Raw genomic sequence first — 14,935 nt, forward strand, 5'->3', positions numbered from 1 at the left:
CCAACCCCTCACCATACTGAACATAGAAACAGTCAGCCAACCCCTCACCATACTGAACATAGAAACAGTCAACCAACCCCTCACCATACTGAACATAGAAACAGTCAGCCAACCCCTCACCATACTGAACATAGAAACAGTCAGCCAACCCCTCACCATACTGAACATAGAAACAGTCAGCCAACCCATCACCACACTGAACATAGAAACAGTCAGCCAACCCCTCACCATACTGAACATAGAAACAGTCAGCCAACCCCTCACCATACTGAACATAGAAACAGTCAGCCAACCCCTCACCACACTGAACATAGAAACAGTCAACCAACCCCTCACCACACTGAACATAGAAACAGTCAGCCAACCCCTCACCACACTGAACATAGAAACAGTCAGCCAACCCCTCACCACACTGAACATAGAAACAGTCAGCCAACCCCTCACCATACTGAACATAGAAACAGTCAACCAACCCCCCTCACCACACTGAACATAGAAACAGTCAACCAACCCCTCACCATACTGAACTCCAGATCTGGTTTTACATAATGAGATCTCTCTGACTGCAGGACTGAGTAACAACCCAGAACTCCTCAGCTGAGCAACACTGTGTGTGTGTGTGTGTGTGTGTGTGTGTGTGTGTGTGCGCGCAAGAGACCGTAGATTCTTCTGGAATTGACACAATTTGTTATGAGTGCTAACTGCCTCCCAGCTGGGCCTCATTATAACATTATCAGATAGCTTCATAATGGAGCAACACTTGAGGAGATGAGGGAGGGAGGAAGGGAGGAAAGAAGGAAAGGAGGGAGGCTATATTACACTTCATGCGCCTGTGAACCAAGGTTACAATGACTTTTAAGTCAAGTCATAACACACAAACAAACTAAAGAACTAGCGATGTGAGCTAGTCTTCATCATGCTAACGATTAGTGCATTTATCATTGTGGACATCATAGAGAACTAGCGATGTGAGCTAGTCTTCATCATGCTAACGATTAGTGCATTTATCATTGTGGACATCATAGAGAACTAGCGATGTGAGCTAGTCTTCATCATGCTAACGATTAGTGCATTTATCATTGTGGACATCATAGAGAACTAGCGATGTGAGCTAGTCTTAATCAAGCTAACGATTAGTGCATTTATCATTGTGGACATCATAGAGAACTAGCGATGTGAGCTAGTCTTCATCATGCTAACGACTAGTGCATTTATCATTGTGGACATCATAGAGAACTAGCGATGTGAGCTAGTCTTCATCATGCTAACGATTAGTGCATTTATCATTGTGGACATCATAGAGAACTAGCGATGTGAGCTAGTCTTCATCATGCTAACGATTAGTGCATTTATCATTGTGGACATCATAGAGAACTAGCTATGTGAGCTAGTCTTCATCATGCTAACGATTAGTGCATTTATCATTGTGGACATCATAGAGAACTAGCGATGTGAGCTAGTCTTCATCATGCTAACGATTAGTGCATTTATCATTGTGGACATCATAGAGAACTAGCTATGTGAGCTAGTCTTCATCATGCTAACGATTAGTGCATTTATCATTGTGGACATCATAGAGAACTAGCGATGTGAGCTAGTCTTCATCATGCTAACGATTAGTGCATTTATCATTGTGGACATCATAGAGAACTAGCGATGTGAGCTAGTCTTCATCATGCTAACGATTAGTGCATTTATCATTGTGGACATCATAGAGAACTAGCTATGTGAGCTAGTCTTCATCATGCTAACGATTAGTGCATTTATCATTGTGGACATCATAGAGAACTAGCGATGTGAGCTAGTCTTCATCATGCTAACGATTAGTGCATTTATCATTGTGGACATCATAGAGAACTAGCGATGTGAGCTAGTCTTCATCATGCTAACGATTAGTGCATTTATCATTGTGGACATCATAGAGAACTAGCGATGTGAGCTAGTCTTCATCATGCTAACGATTAGTGCATTTATCATTGTGGACATCATAGGCTTATGTGGCCAAATAGAAAATATACGTAGATACAAAGAATCCAAAAACAGTTCCCACTCCCCACTAATCAGTCCATGAAATGGTTCCCACCCCCCACTATTCAGTCCATGAAATGGTTCCCACTCCCCACTAATCAGTCCATGAAATGGTTCCCACTCCCCACTAATCAGTCCATGAAATGGTTCCCACTCCCCACTAATCAGTCCATGAAATGGTTCCCACTCCCCACTAATCAGTCCATGAAATGGTTCCCACTCCCCACGAATCAGTCCATGAAATGGTTCCCACTCCCCACGAATCAGTCCATGAAATGGTTCCCACTCCCCACTAATCAGTCCATGAAATGGTTCCCACTCCCCACTAATCAGTCCATGAAATGGTTCCCACTCCCCACTAATCAGTCCATGAAATGGTTCCCACTCCCCACTAATCAGTCCATGAAATGGTTCCCACTCCCCACTAATCAGTCCATGAAATGGTTCCCACTCCCCACTAATCAGTCCATGAAATGGTTCCCACTCCCCACTAATCAGTCCATGAAATGGTTCCCACTCCCCACTAATCAGTCCATGAAATGGTTCCCACTCCCCACTAATCAGTCCATGAAACGGTTCCCACTCCCCACTAATCAGTCCATGAAATGGTTCCCACTCCCCACTAATCAGTCCATGAAATGGTTCCCACTCCCCACTAATCAGTCCATGAAATGGTTCCCACTCCCTCCTAATCAGTCCATGAAACGGTTCCCACTCCCCACTAATCAGTCCATGAAATGGTTCCCACTCCCACTAATCAGTCCATGTGGCCCTGTGTTGACAAGTAGGCCTAACAGAAATAACAGTCCACAGGGCAGATCTTGATGGGATTAGAGCAGTGGTAGTGGTAGCAGGGCAGTGGTAGTAGGTAGCAGGGCAGTGGTAGTAGTACTGCAGATCTGGAGTGACCTACAATATACTGTATGCTGAATAAGATAAAAACCAGAAAATCCTTCCAGACTTTATCCACTTCATCAAAGCCCAAAAAGCTGAATGACAATGCATACAGGATTCCATGGCAACCAATAGTTTATACTATTGGATTAATTGGACTTTTCAATGTAAACCTCCCCCTGATTAAACCAGGACATGACCTCATCATGTCTGGTCAGTGGTCAGCTATAAAAGGCCTTCAGGTCAGGACATAAAGTCAACACCATGATGGTCTGTTCTCTTTAAAAGCAGCTTAACCAGTCGTGGTAATGTGGCTGATGGTGGATAAAACATTATGTAATTTGACCCAAATTAAAGCCCGTCTCATCCCAGGTCCGAGGTCTGCTAGCTGAGGCTAACTCTCTGCCACTCCTCTACCGAGAGAGCAAACAGAGACTTCATACAGAAGTGAACCATTAGTGGACCGTGATAAGCGTGGTCTCTGGGCTAAAAATAGGTATGGAGAGGACAGACATAGACCAGACCAGTAGACATGGCTTCAAATACTAGTTGTTTTCTGGCCTGGTGCAATGGAACCAATGTGATACTTCATTAACTGTTATTTTACCTGATAGGTTAATGGAGAACACACGACAACAGACGATGCAAGCCCAGCCTATCTAGTATTCCAAAAGAACAACGTATTCCAAAGAAAACAAAAGCATTTTGAATCCAGGTCTGCCACAGACTGTTCTGCCATGCCCCTCCCACCCTGCCATGCCCCTCCCACCCTGCCATGCCCCTCCCACCCTGCCTGCACTCCCATCCCCTCCCTGACAGGCCCACTGTGTGTGTGTTTACCCACGACTGTAGAGGAAGTCACTGGACAGCTCCCATCCCCTCCCTGGCAGGCCCACTGTGTGTGTGTTTACCCAGGGCTGTAGAGGAAGTAAGCCACTGGACCAGATCCCAGTCAGAGTTGAGCTGGCAAGCCAAGTTTGCTCAGCAGGGAACAATGCCCATGAACCACACAAGAGCAAAAACAAACACAATGGTCCATGGCTGTTCTCTGAGACTGGGCCTGCTGCATGCTGGGAGGCAGGGAGACACATGACTGTTCTCTGAGACTGGGCCTGCTGCATGCTGGGAGGCAGGGAGACACATGACTGTTCTCTGAGACTGGACCAGCTGCATGCTGGGAGGCAGGGAGACACATGGCTGTTCTCTGAGACTGGGCCTGCTGCATGCTGGGAGGCAGGGAGACACATGGCTGTTCTCTGAGACTGGGCCTGCTGCATGCTGGGAGGCAGGGAGACACATGACTGTTCTCTGAGACTGGGCCTGCTGCATGCTGGGAGGCAGGGAGACACATGGCTGTTCTCTGAGACTGGGCCTGCTGCATGCTGGGAGGCAGGGAGACACGTGACTGTTCTCTGAGACTGGGCCTGCTGCATGCTGGGAGGCAGGGAGGCACATGACTGTTCTCTGAGACTGGGCCTGCTGCATGCTGGGAGACACATGGCTGTTCTTTGAGACTGGGCCTGCTGCATGCTGGGAGGCAGGGAAACACATGACTGTTCTCTGAGACTGGGCCTGCTGCATGCTGGGAGGCAGGGAGACACATGGCTGTTCTCTGAGACTGGGCCTGCTGCATGCTGGGAGGCAGGGAGACACATGGCTGTTCTCTGAGACTGGGCCTGCTGCATGCTGGGAGGCAGGGAGACACATGGCTGTTCTCTGAGACTGGGCCTGCTGCATGCTGGGAGGCAGGGAGACACATGGCTGTTCTCTGAGACTGGGCCTGCTGCATGCTGGGAGGCAGGGAGACACATGACTGTTCTCTGAGACTGGGCCTGCTGCATGCTGGGAGGCAGGGAGACACATGGCTGTTCTCTGAGACTGGGCCTGCTGCATGCTGGGAGGCATGTGAACTGAGTAAGCTAAAATCCTGTTTTCTACTCTGTTCATGTACCTTGGTTGTAGAGCGAGGTGGTGACAGTATTCTTTAAATTGTCCCCAGTAAGCAGGTCCCAGCAGTGTCCCAGGTGGTTGGTTCACTAGACTACACCCAGAGCAGAGAGGACTAAAGGACTGGCTTGGCTCCTCCACCTCTACTTCCCCTCACTACACAGTCATGATGGGCTTAAAACCTCTTCTATGGAGTGTGACCCCAGGATGAATGATGACCCCACTCCCAGATTCTACAGGCTTTTCAGACATTTTAACTAGATCTCTCTCTCACTCTCTCTCTCCCCCATCTCTCTCTCTCTCTCTCTCTCTCTCTCTCTCTCTCTCTCTCTCTCTCTCTCTCTCTCTCTCTCTCTCTCTCTCTCTCTCTCTCTCTCTCTCTCTCTCTCTCTCTCTCTCTCTCTCTCTCTCTCTCTCTCTCTCTCTCTCTCTCTCTCTCTCTCTCTCTCTCTCTCTCTCTCTCTCTCTCTCTCTCTCTCTCTCTCTCTCTCTCTCTCTCTCTCTCTCTCTCTCTCTCTCTCTCTCTCTCTCTCTCTCTCTCTCTCTCTCTCGGGCTTTATTGGCTTGGAGAACATGTGTAAACATTGCCAAAGCAAGTGAGGTAGATAATATACAAAAGTCAAATAAACAATAAAAATGAACAGTAAACATTACACATACAGACGTTTCAAAACAATAAAGACATTACAAATGTCATATTATATATATGCAGTGTTGTAACAATGTACAAATGGTTAAAGCACACAAGTTAAAATAAATAAACATAAATATGGGTTGTATTTACAATGGTGTTTGTTCTTCACTGGTTGCCCTTTTCTTGTGGCAACAGGTCACAAATCTTGCTGCTGTGATGGCACACTGTGGAATTTCACCCAGTAGATATGGGAGTTTATCAAAATTGGATTTGTTTTCGAATTCTTTGTGGATCTGTGTAATCTGAGGGAAATATGTCTCTCTAATATGGTCATACATTGGGCAGGAGGTTAGGAAGTGCAGCTCAGTTTCCACCTCATTTTGTGGGCAGTGAGCACATAGCCTGTCTTCTCTTGAGAGCCATGTCTGCCTACGGCGGCCTTTCTCAATAGCAAGGCTATGCTCACTGAGTCTGTACATAGTCAAAGCTTTCCTTAAGTTTGGGTCAGTCACAGTGGTTAGGTATTCTGCCACTGTATACTCTCTGTTTAGGGCCAAATAGCATTCTAGTTTGCTCTGTTTTTTTGTTAATTCTTTCCAATGTGTCAAGTAATTATCTTTTTGTTTTCTCATGATTTGGTTGGGTCTAATTGTGCTGTTGTCCTGGGGCTCTGTGGGGTGTGTTTGTGTTTGTGAACAGAGCCCCAGGACCAGCTTGCTTAGGGGACTCTTCTCCAGGTTCATCTCTCTGTAGGTGATTGCTTTGTTATGGAAGGTTTGGGAATCGCTTCCTTTTAGGTGGTTGTAGAATTTAACGGCTCTTTTCTGGATTTTGATAATTAGTGGGTATCGGCCTAATTCTGCTCTGCATGCATTATTTGGTGTTCTACGTTGTACACGGAGGATATTTTTGCAGAATTCTGCATGCAGAGTCTCAATTTGGTGTTTGTCCCATTTTGTGAAATCTTGGTTGGTGAGCGGACCCCAGACCTCACAACCATAAAGGGCAATGGGCTCTATGACTGATTCAAGTATTTTTAGCCAGATCCTAATTGGTATGTTGAAATTTATGTTCCTTTTGATGGCATAGAATGCCCTTCTTGCCTTGTCTCTCAGATCGTTCACAGCTTTGTGGAAGTTACCTGTGGTGCTGAGGTTTAGGCCGAGGTATGTATAGTTTTTTGTGTGCTCTAGGGCAACGGTGTCTAGATGGAATTTGTGGTCCTGGCGACTGGACCTTTTTTGGAACACCATTATTTTGGTCTTACTGAGATTTACTGTCAGGGCCCAGGTCTGACAGAATCTGTGCAGAAGATCTAGGTGCTGCTGTAGGCCCTCCTTGGTTGGTGACAGAAGCACCAGATCATCAGCAAACAGTAGACATTTGACTTCGGATTCTAGTAGGGTGAGGCCAGGTGCTGCAGACTGTTCTAATGCCCTCGCCAATTCGTTGATATATATGTTGAAGAGGGTGGGGCTTAAGCTGCATCCCTGTCTCACCCCACGACCCTGTGTGAAGAAATGTGTGTGTTTTTTGCCAATTTTAACCGCACACTTGTTGTTTGTGTACATGGATTTTATAATGTCGTATGTTTTTCCCCCAACACCACTTTCCATCAATTTGTATAGCAGACCCTCATGCCAAATTGAGTCGAAGGCTTTTTTGAAATCAACAAAGCATGAGAAGACTTTGCCTTTGTTTTGGTTTGTTTGGTTGTCAATTAGGGTGTGTAGGGTGAATACATGGTCTGTTGTACGGTAATTTGGTAAAAAGCCAATTTGACATTTGCTCAGTACATTGTTTTCATTGAGGAAATGTACGAGTCTGCTGTTAATGATAATGCAGAGTATTTTCCCAAGGTTACTGTTGACGCATATTCCACGGTAGTTATTGGGGTCAAATTTGTCTCCACTTTTGTGGATTGGGGTGATCAGTCCTTGGTTCCAAATATTGGGGAAGATGCCAGAGCTAAGGACGATGTTAAAGAGTTTTAGTATAGCCAATTGGAATTTGTTGTCTGTATATTTGATCATTTCATTAAGGATACCATCAACACCACAGGCCTTTTTGGGTTGGAGGGTTTTTATTTTGTCCTGTAACTCGTTCAAGGTAATTGGAGAATCCAGTGGGTTCTGGTAGTCTTTAATAGTTGATTCAAGGATTTGTATTTGATCATGTATATGTTTTTGCTCTTTATTCTTTGTTATAGAGCCAAAAAGATTGGAGAAGTGGTTTACCCATACATCTCCATTTTGGATAGATAATTCTTCGTGTTGTTGTTTGTTTAGTGTTTTCCAATTTTCCCAGAAGTGGTTAGAGTCTATGGATTCTTCAATTACATTGAGCTGATTTCTGACGTGCTGTTCCTTCTTTTTCCGTAGTGTATTTCTGTATTGTTTTAGTGATTCACCATAGTGAAGGCGTAGACTCAGGTTTTCCGGGTCTCTATGTTTTTGGTTGGACAGGTTTCTCAATTTATTTCTTAGATTTTTGCATTCGTCATCAAACCATTTGTCATTGTTGTTCATTTTCTTCGGTTTTCTATTTGAGATTTTTAGGTTTGATAGGGAAGCTGAGAGGTCAAATATACTGTTAAGATTTTCTACTGCCAAGTTTACACCTTCACTATTGCAGTGGAACGTTTTACCCAGGAAGTTGTCTAAAAGGGATTGAATTTGCTGTTGTCTAATTGTTTTTTGGTAGATTTCCAAACTGCATTCCTTCCATCTATAGCATTTCTTAATGTTACTCAGTTCCTTTGGCTTTGATGCCTCGTGATTGAGTATTGCTCTGTTCAAGTAGACTGTGATTTTGCTGTGGTCTGATAGGGGTGTCAGTGGGCTGACTGTGAACGCTCTGAGAGACTCTGGGTTGAGGTCAGTGATAAAGTAGTCTACAGTGCTACTGCCAAGAGATGAGCTATAGGTGAACCTACCATAGGAGTCCCCTCGAAGCCTACCATTGACTATGTACATACCCAGCGTGCGACAGAGCTGCAGGAGTTGTGACCCGTTTTTGTTGGTTATGTTGTCATAGTTGTGCCTAGGGGGGAATATGGGGGAGGGAATGCTGTCACCTCCAGGTAGGTGTTTGTCCCCCTGTGTGCTGAGGGTGTCAGGTTCTTGTCCAGTTCTGGCATTTAGGTCGCCACAGACTAATACATGTCCCTGGGCCTGGAAATGATTGATTTCCTCATTCAGGATGGAGAAGCTGTCTTCATTAAAGTATGGGGATTCTAGTGGGGGGATATAGGTAGCACACAGGAGGACATTTTTCTCTGTTAAGATAATTTCCTTTTGAATTTCTAGCCAAATGTAAAATGTTCCTGTTTTGATTAGTTTAATGGAGTGAGTTAGGTCTGCTCTATACCAAATTAGCATTCCCCCTGAGTCCCTTCCCTGTTTCACACCTGGTAGTTTGGTGGATGGGACTACCAGTTCTCTGTAACCTAGAGGGCAACCAGTGGGTCCGTCTCCTCTGTACCAGGTTTCTTGCAGGATGACAATGTCTGCATTACCGATTTCTTTGGTGAAGTCCGGGTTCCTGCTCTTTAGGCCAAAGGCAGATGACCTCAGGCCTTGGATATTCCAGGATGATATAGTGAAGGCTTTTTGTTCCATAAAGTGTCCAATGTCTCTCTCTCTCTCTCGCTCTCTCTCTCTCGCTCTCTCTCTCGCTCTCTCTCTCTCTCTCTCTCGCTCTCTCTCTCTGCTAAAGGTTGTACAGTAAGAATCAGTCACACCTCACAGCAGCGTACGGTCCACTAACCCAGCTAGCCAGACATAATGTAGGATACTGCCCGGCAGTTAGCACAGGGTCACCTGTGACAGTGTTACAGAGCTGTGGCTAACCTAACCACTAATGACAGTCTCATGTATAATGCACCACCACAAGCCAGACATAATGTAGGCTGAAGACCACAAGTTAAAGGAAAGGGTATACATTAACGTTGCCACTCCACTTTCCAACCAATGTGCAAACTGGAAATGAGAAGAATTCATGAAACAGCTGAAACAGGTGAACCAGAGATGCTGAAACAGTGTTGAATCAGGTGAACCAGAGATGCTGAAACAGTGTTGAATCAGGTGAACCAGAGATGCTGAAACAGTGTTGAATCAGGTGAACCAGAGATGCTGAAACAGTGTTGAATCAGGTGAACCAGAGATGCTGAAACAGTGTTGAATCAGGTGAACCAGAGATGCTGAAACAGCTGAATCAGGTGAATCAGAGATGCTGAAACAGTGTTGAATCAGGTGAACCAGAGATGCTGAAACAGTGTTGAATCAGGTGAACCAGAGATGCTGAAACAGTGTTGAATCAGGTGAACCAGAGATGCTGAAACAGTGTTGAATCAGGTGAACCAGAGATGCTGAAACAGTGTTGAATCAGGTGAACCAGAGATGCTGAAACAGACGGACTCCTCAGGGATCTTCCTTCTGATGGAGTGATGTTATCATCCCTCTTCCTTCATCATGTCATCCCTCCATCCCTCTGCCTTCATCCCTCCATCTCCTCTTCCTTCATCCTGTCATCCTTTCATCCCTCCATCTCCTCGTCCTTCATCCTGTCATCCCTCAATCCCTCTTCCTTCATCCTGTCATCCCCCCATCTCCTCTTCCTTCATCCTGTCATCCCTCCATCCCTCTTCCTTCATCCTGTCATCCCTCTTCTTTCATCCTGTCAGCCCTCCCTCCTTCATCCTGTCATCCCTCAATCCCTCTTCCTTCATCCTGTCATCCCTCAATCCCTCTTCCTTCATCCTGTCATCCCTCAATCCCTCTTCCTTAATCCTTTCATCCCTCCATCCATCTTCCTTCATCCTGTCATCCCTCCATCCCTCTTCCTTTCATCCCTCCATCCATATTCCTTCATCCTGTCATCCCTCAATCCCTCTTCCTTTATCCTGTCATCCCTCCATCTCTTCTTCTTTCATCCTCTCATACCCCCATCCCTCTTCATCCTGTCATCCCTCCATCCCTCTTCTTTCATTCTGTCACCCCTCTTCCTTCATCCTGTCAGCCCTCCCTCCTTCATCCTGTCATCCCTCAATCCCTCTTCCTTCATCCTGTCATCCCTCCATCCCTCTTCCTTCATCCTGTCATCCCTCAATCCCTCTTCCTTCATCCTGTCATCCCTCAATCCCTCTTCCTTCATCCTGCCATCCCTCCATCCCTCTTCCTTCATCCTGTCATCCCTCCATCCCTCTTCCTTCATCCTGTCATCCCTCCATCCCTCTTCCTTCATCCTGTCATCCCTCCATCCCTCTTCCTTCATCCTGCCATCCCTCTTCCTTCATCCTTTCATCCTGATTTATCACACCAAACGTCCTTATTATGAGACCTGCCTCAAGCTTCTTTCCTACTAGTTGAAGACAGCTTGGAGTGACATTGACAGGATGTGTGTTTGACAGACGTCTGTCACTAACTCTGAAGTAGATAATACTCACACGCCATTAGGACAAGTGCACTGTCATGCCCTTTTAGACACTGTTGGAAAAAAGAGACACGTGACAAAGCAAGTTGTATTTCACCGCAGCAGTGACAGACAGAGTGTGTAATCAGGGTCTAATGAGTTAACAGGAAACACTGACTGAATACACTGACACACCCTGCCTGAGGTGGGTTTGACACTTCTACACACACTAACACACACACACCCACAGGTAAGGGAACCATTTCCATACCCGGAGGGATATTTACGCACCAGGAAGACAGACAACTAGATGAGTATTCAATAAATATGGAAAATATACAGAAAATACATGATTGAACATGTCAATCTGTTTCTCTCTCTGTCATACCAGCCCAGAGACATAATAATGTAGCTTTTCGTTTTACTCTTTTTTAATTAAATGTAATAAAATTCCTTGAACAAAGAGGTCAGACGTTGGGTGCCTGTCTGCCTCTGTTACGTTCTCTCTATGCCACTTCCCCCCTAATTATGTTCTCTCTAGTGGAACAACAAATACTTTAAACAGTCACTTATTTGTTCAGTGAGCCGAGCTGAACGGCTGTAATGTGAAGTCAGCATTTAATTCTCATGCTCTCTCTCCCTCTCTCTCTCTCTCCCTATGTCTCTCGCTCTCCCTCTCTGTCTCTCTCTCTCTCTCCCTATGTCTCTAGCTCTCCCTCTCTGTCTCTCTCTCCCTATGTCTCTAGCTCTCCCTCTCTGTCTCTCTCTTTCTCCTCTCGCTCTCTCCTTCAGTCTTCTGCTCTCCCTCTCTCTCTCTCTCTCTCTCCCTATGTCTCTCGCTCTCCTCTCTCTCTCTCTCTCTCTCTCTCTCCCCTCCCACTCTCTCTTTCTCTCTCTGTTTTTCCGTCTGCGTGGAGTAAATTGAATTCCACAGACTTCAGATAAATTCCAGTGTTCATTTCTACTGTGTAACGGACTCCTACATGATAATATTGTTCTCTGTATCAGCACACCAGCAACACAAGTCCCAGCTAGTATTATACTGTCTGTGTCTGTGTTGTTAACTCCTCCTGACTGCCTCCATGAAGGATTTCCCCAAAGTATTACAGTACATCTACAACACTAAGAAAAGAAAACACAGCTTGACAAATGTTCTGTCGTCTGGGGACGGTGGAAGAACCCTTTCAGGTTCTACATACCACCTTTCTTCCTGAGAGTATAGCTGAATGTAAAGAAATTATTAGTTGGGCCGGTGCCATCAAACACCATACAAGTAGTTGATGATGAATGAATCTCATGAGGAAACTAGTCACTAGACGAGAGCGTTGAGCTGTGGAGGTAGAAAGGGCCAACTCCTGCCAGGCCCTGAGACTCAACCCCCCTGCTGCCCGGCCCTGAGACTCAAACCCCCTGCTGCCCGGCCCTGAGACTCAAACCCCCCTGATGCCAGGCCCTGAGACTCAACCCCCCTACTGCCAGGCCCCGAGACTCAAACCCCCCCTGCTGCCAGGCCCCGAGACTCAACCCCCTGCTGCCAGGCCCCGAGACTCAACCCCCCTGCTGCCAGGCCCTGAGACTCAACTCTCCTGCTGCCAGGCCCTGAGACTCAAACCCCCTGCTGCCAGGCCCTGAGACTCAACCCTCCTGCTGCCAGGCCCTGAGACTCAACCCCCCTGCTGCCAGGCCCTGAGACTCAACCCCCCTGCTGCCAGGCCCTGAGACTCAACCCCCCTGCTGCCAGGCCCTGAGACTCAACCCCCCTGCTGCCAGGCCCTGAGACTCAAACCCCCCTGCTGCCAGGCCCTGAGACTCAACCCCCCTGCTGCCAGGCCCTGAGACTCAATCCCCCTCCTGCCAGGCCCTGAGACTCAACCCCCCTCCTGCCAGGCCCTGAGACTCAACCCCCCTGCTGCCCGGCCCTGAGACTCAACCCCCCTGCTGCCAGGCCCTGAGACTCAAACCCCCTGCTGCCAGGCCCTGAGACTCAACCCCCCTGCTGCCAGGCCCTGAGACTCAAACCCCCCTGCTGCCAGGCCCTGAGACTCAAACCCCCTGATTCTGTCTGTCAGTTGGCACTAGCAGCATCAAACCTAGAACAATAGAATTCAGGCAGCCGATGGAATGGAATTACCCTTCAATCACAGGGCTCAGTGACAAGCTCAGCAGTCTACAGCCAGCTCACTACCACTATACTGTTATCTAGTAGGATCAATGATGGTAGGACTACACACACACACACACACACGCACACGCACACGCACACGCACGCACACACACACACACGCACGTCACTCTAGAAACATAATATGTCTCTCTCATAGCATATTTATACCTGTAGTAGCAAAACCAGTAGTTTGCCAAACGAAACCAGTAGCTTGCCAAACGAAACCAGTAGCTTGCCAAACGAAACCAGTAGCTTGCCAAACGAAACCAGTAGCTTGCCAAACGAAACCAGTAGCTTGCCAAACGAAACCAGTAGTTGCCATACCTATTGCCCCCTCCTTAATAACTCTCCAGTGTCTATTCCCTATACCTATTCCCCCTCCTTAATAACTCTCCAGTGTCTATTCCCTATACCTATTCCCCCTCCTTAATAACTCTCCAGTGTCTAGTCCCTATACCTATTCCCCCTCCTTAATACCTCTCCAGTGTCTATTCCCTATACCTATTCCCCCTCCTTAATAACTCTCCAGTGTCTAGTCCCTATACCTATTCCCCCTCCTTAACAGCTCTCCAGTGTATATTCCCTATACCTATTCCCCCTCCTTAATAACTCTCCAGTGTCTATTCCCTATACCTATTCCCCCTCCTTAACAGCTCTCCAGTGTCTATTCCCTATACCTATTCCCCCTCCTTAATAACTCTCCAGTGTCTATTCCCTATACCTATTCCCCCTCCTTAATAACTCTCCAGTGTCTATTCCCTATACCTATTCCCCCTCCTTAATAACTCTCCAGTGTCTATTCCCTATACCTATTCCCCCTCCTTAATAACTCTCCAGTGTCTATTCCCTATACCTATTCCCCCTCCTTAATAACTCTCCAGTGTCTATTCCCTATACCTATTCCCCCTCCTTAATACCTCTCCAGTGTCTATTCCCTATACCTATTCCCCCTCCTTAATAACTCTCCAGTGTCTATTCCCTATACCTATTCCCCCTCCTTAATACCTCTCCAGTGTCTATTCCCTATACCTATTCCCCCTCCTTAATACCTCTCCAGTGTCTATTCCCTATACCTATTCCCCCTCCTTAATACCTCTCCAGTGTCTATTCCCTATACCTATTCCCCCTCCTTAATAACTCTCCAGTGTCTATTCCCTATACCTATTCCCCCTCCTTAATAACTCTCCAGTGTCTATTCCCTATACCTATTCCCCCTCCTTAATACCTCTCCAGTGTCTATTCCCTATACCTATTCCCCCTCCTTAATAACTCTCCAGTGTCTATTCCCTATACCTATTCCCCCTCCTTAATAACTCTCCAGTGTCTATTCCCTATACCTATTCCCCCTCCTTAATAACTCTCCAGTGTCTATTCCCTATACCTATTCCCCCTCCTTAATAACTCTCCAGTGTCTATTCCCTATACCTATTCCCCCTCCTTAATAACTCTCCAGTGTCTATTCCCTATACCTATTCCCCCTCCTTAATACCTCTCCATCGTCTTTTCCCCACAAAGATTTACTGAGGACATTTCAGATAACTATCCTCAGTGCTCAGTCCCATTAAACACAGAAAATGACAATATGCATTTTTAATGTTCCCATGGAAATTAATTATTAAATGCACTGAAGATTTACTTCACTCTTGACAAACATTTAATGGGAGAAAACCCATTTTCCTCATGCTCCATATACAGAACTGGTGTGAGAGTAACAAAGCCCAACATTGATCTCAACAAAATCCTACTGTCAGACTTCTTTGACCATTACTCACAGTGTAGTGAAAGATGCCCCCTGGGCTGTGGGATGAATGTAAGGAAGTCTCCTAGGATTGTATCACTGCTCAGGCCACTGATGT

The 14,935-nt window shown here is 46.4% G+C and overlaps 1 protein-coding gene across 1 annotated transcript in view; it reads right to left on the reverse strand.

Annotated features, from left to right (window-relative positions):
- Positions 1-14,935, reverse strand: part of LOC139572903 (F-actin-uncapping protein LRRC16A-like) — a 234,424-nt gene that overhangs the window by 207,665 nt on the left and 11,824 nt on the right. The window lies entirely within an intron of this gene.

The sequence above is a fragment of the Salvelinus alpinus genome, chromosome 4 (genome assembly GCF_045679555.1).
Source record: "Salvelinus alpinus chromosome 4, SLU_Salpinus.1, whole genome shotgun sequence".
Taxonomy (NCBI): domain Eukaryota; kingdom Metazoa; phylum Chordata; class Actinopteri; order Salmoniformes; family Salmonidae; genus Salvelinus; species Salvelinus alpinus.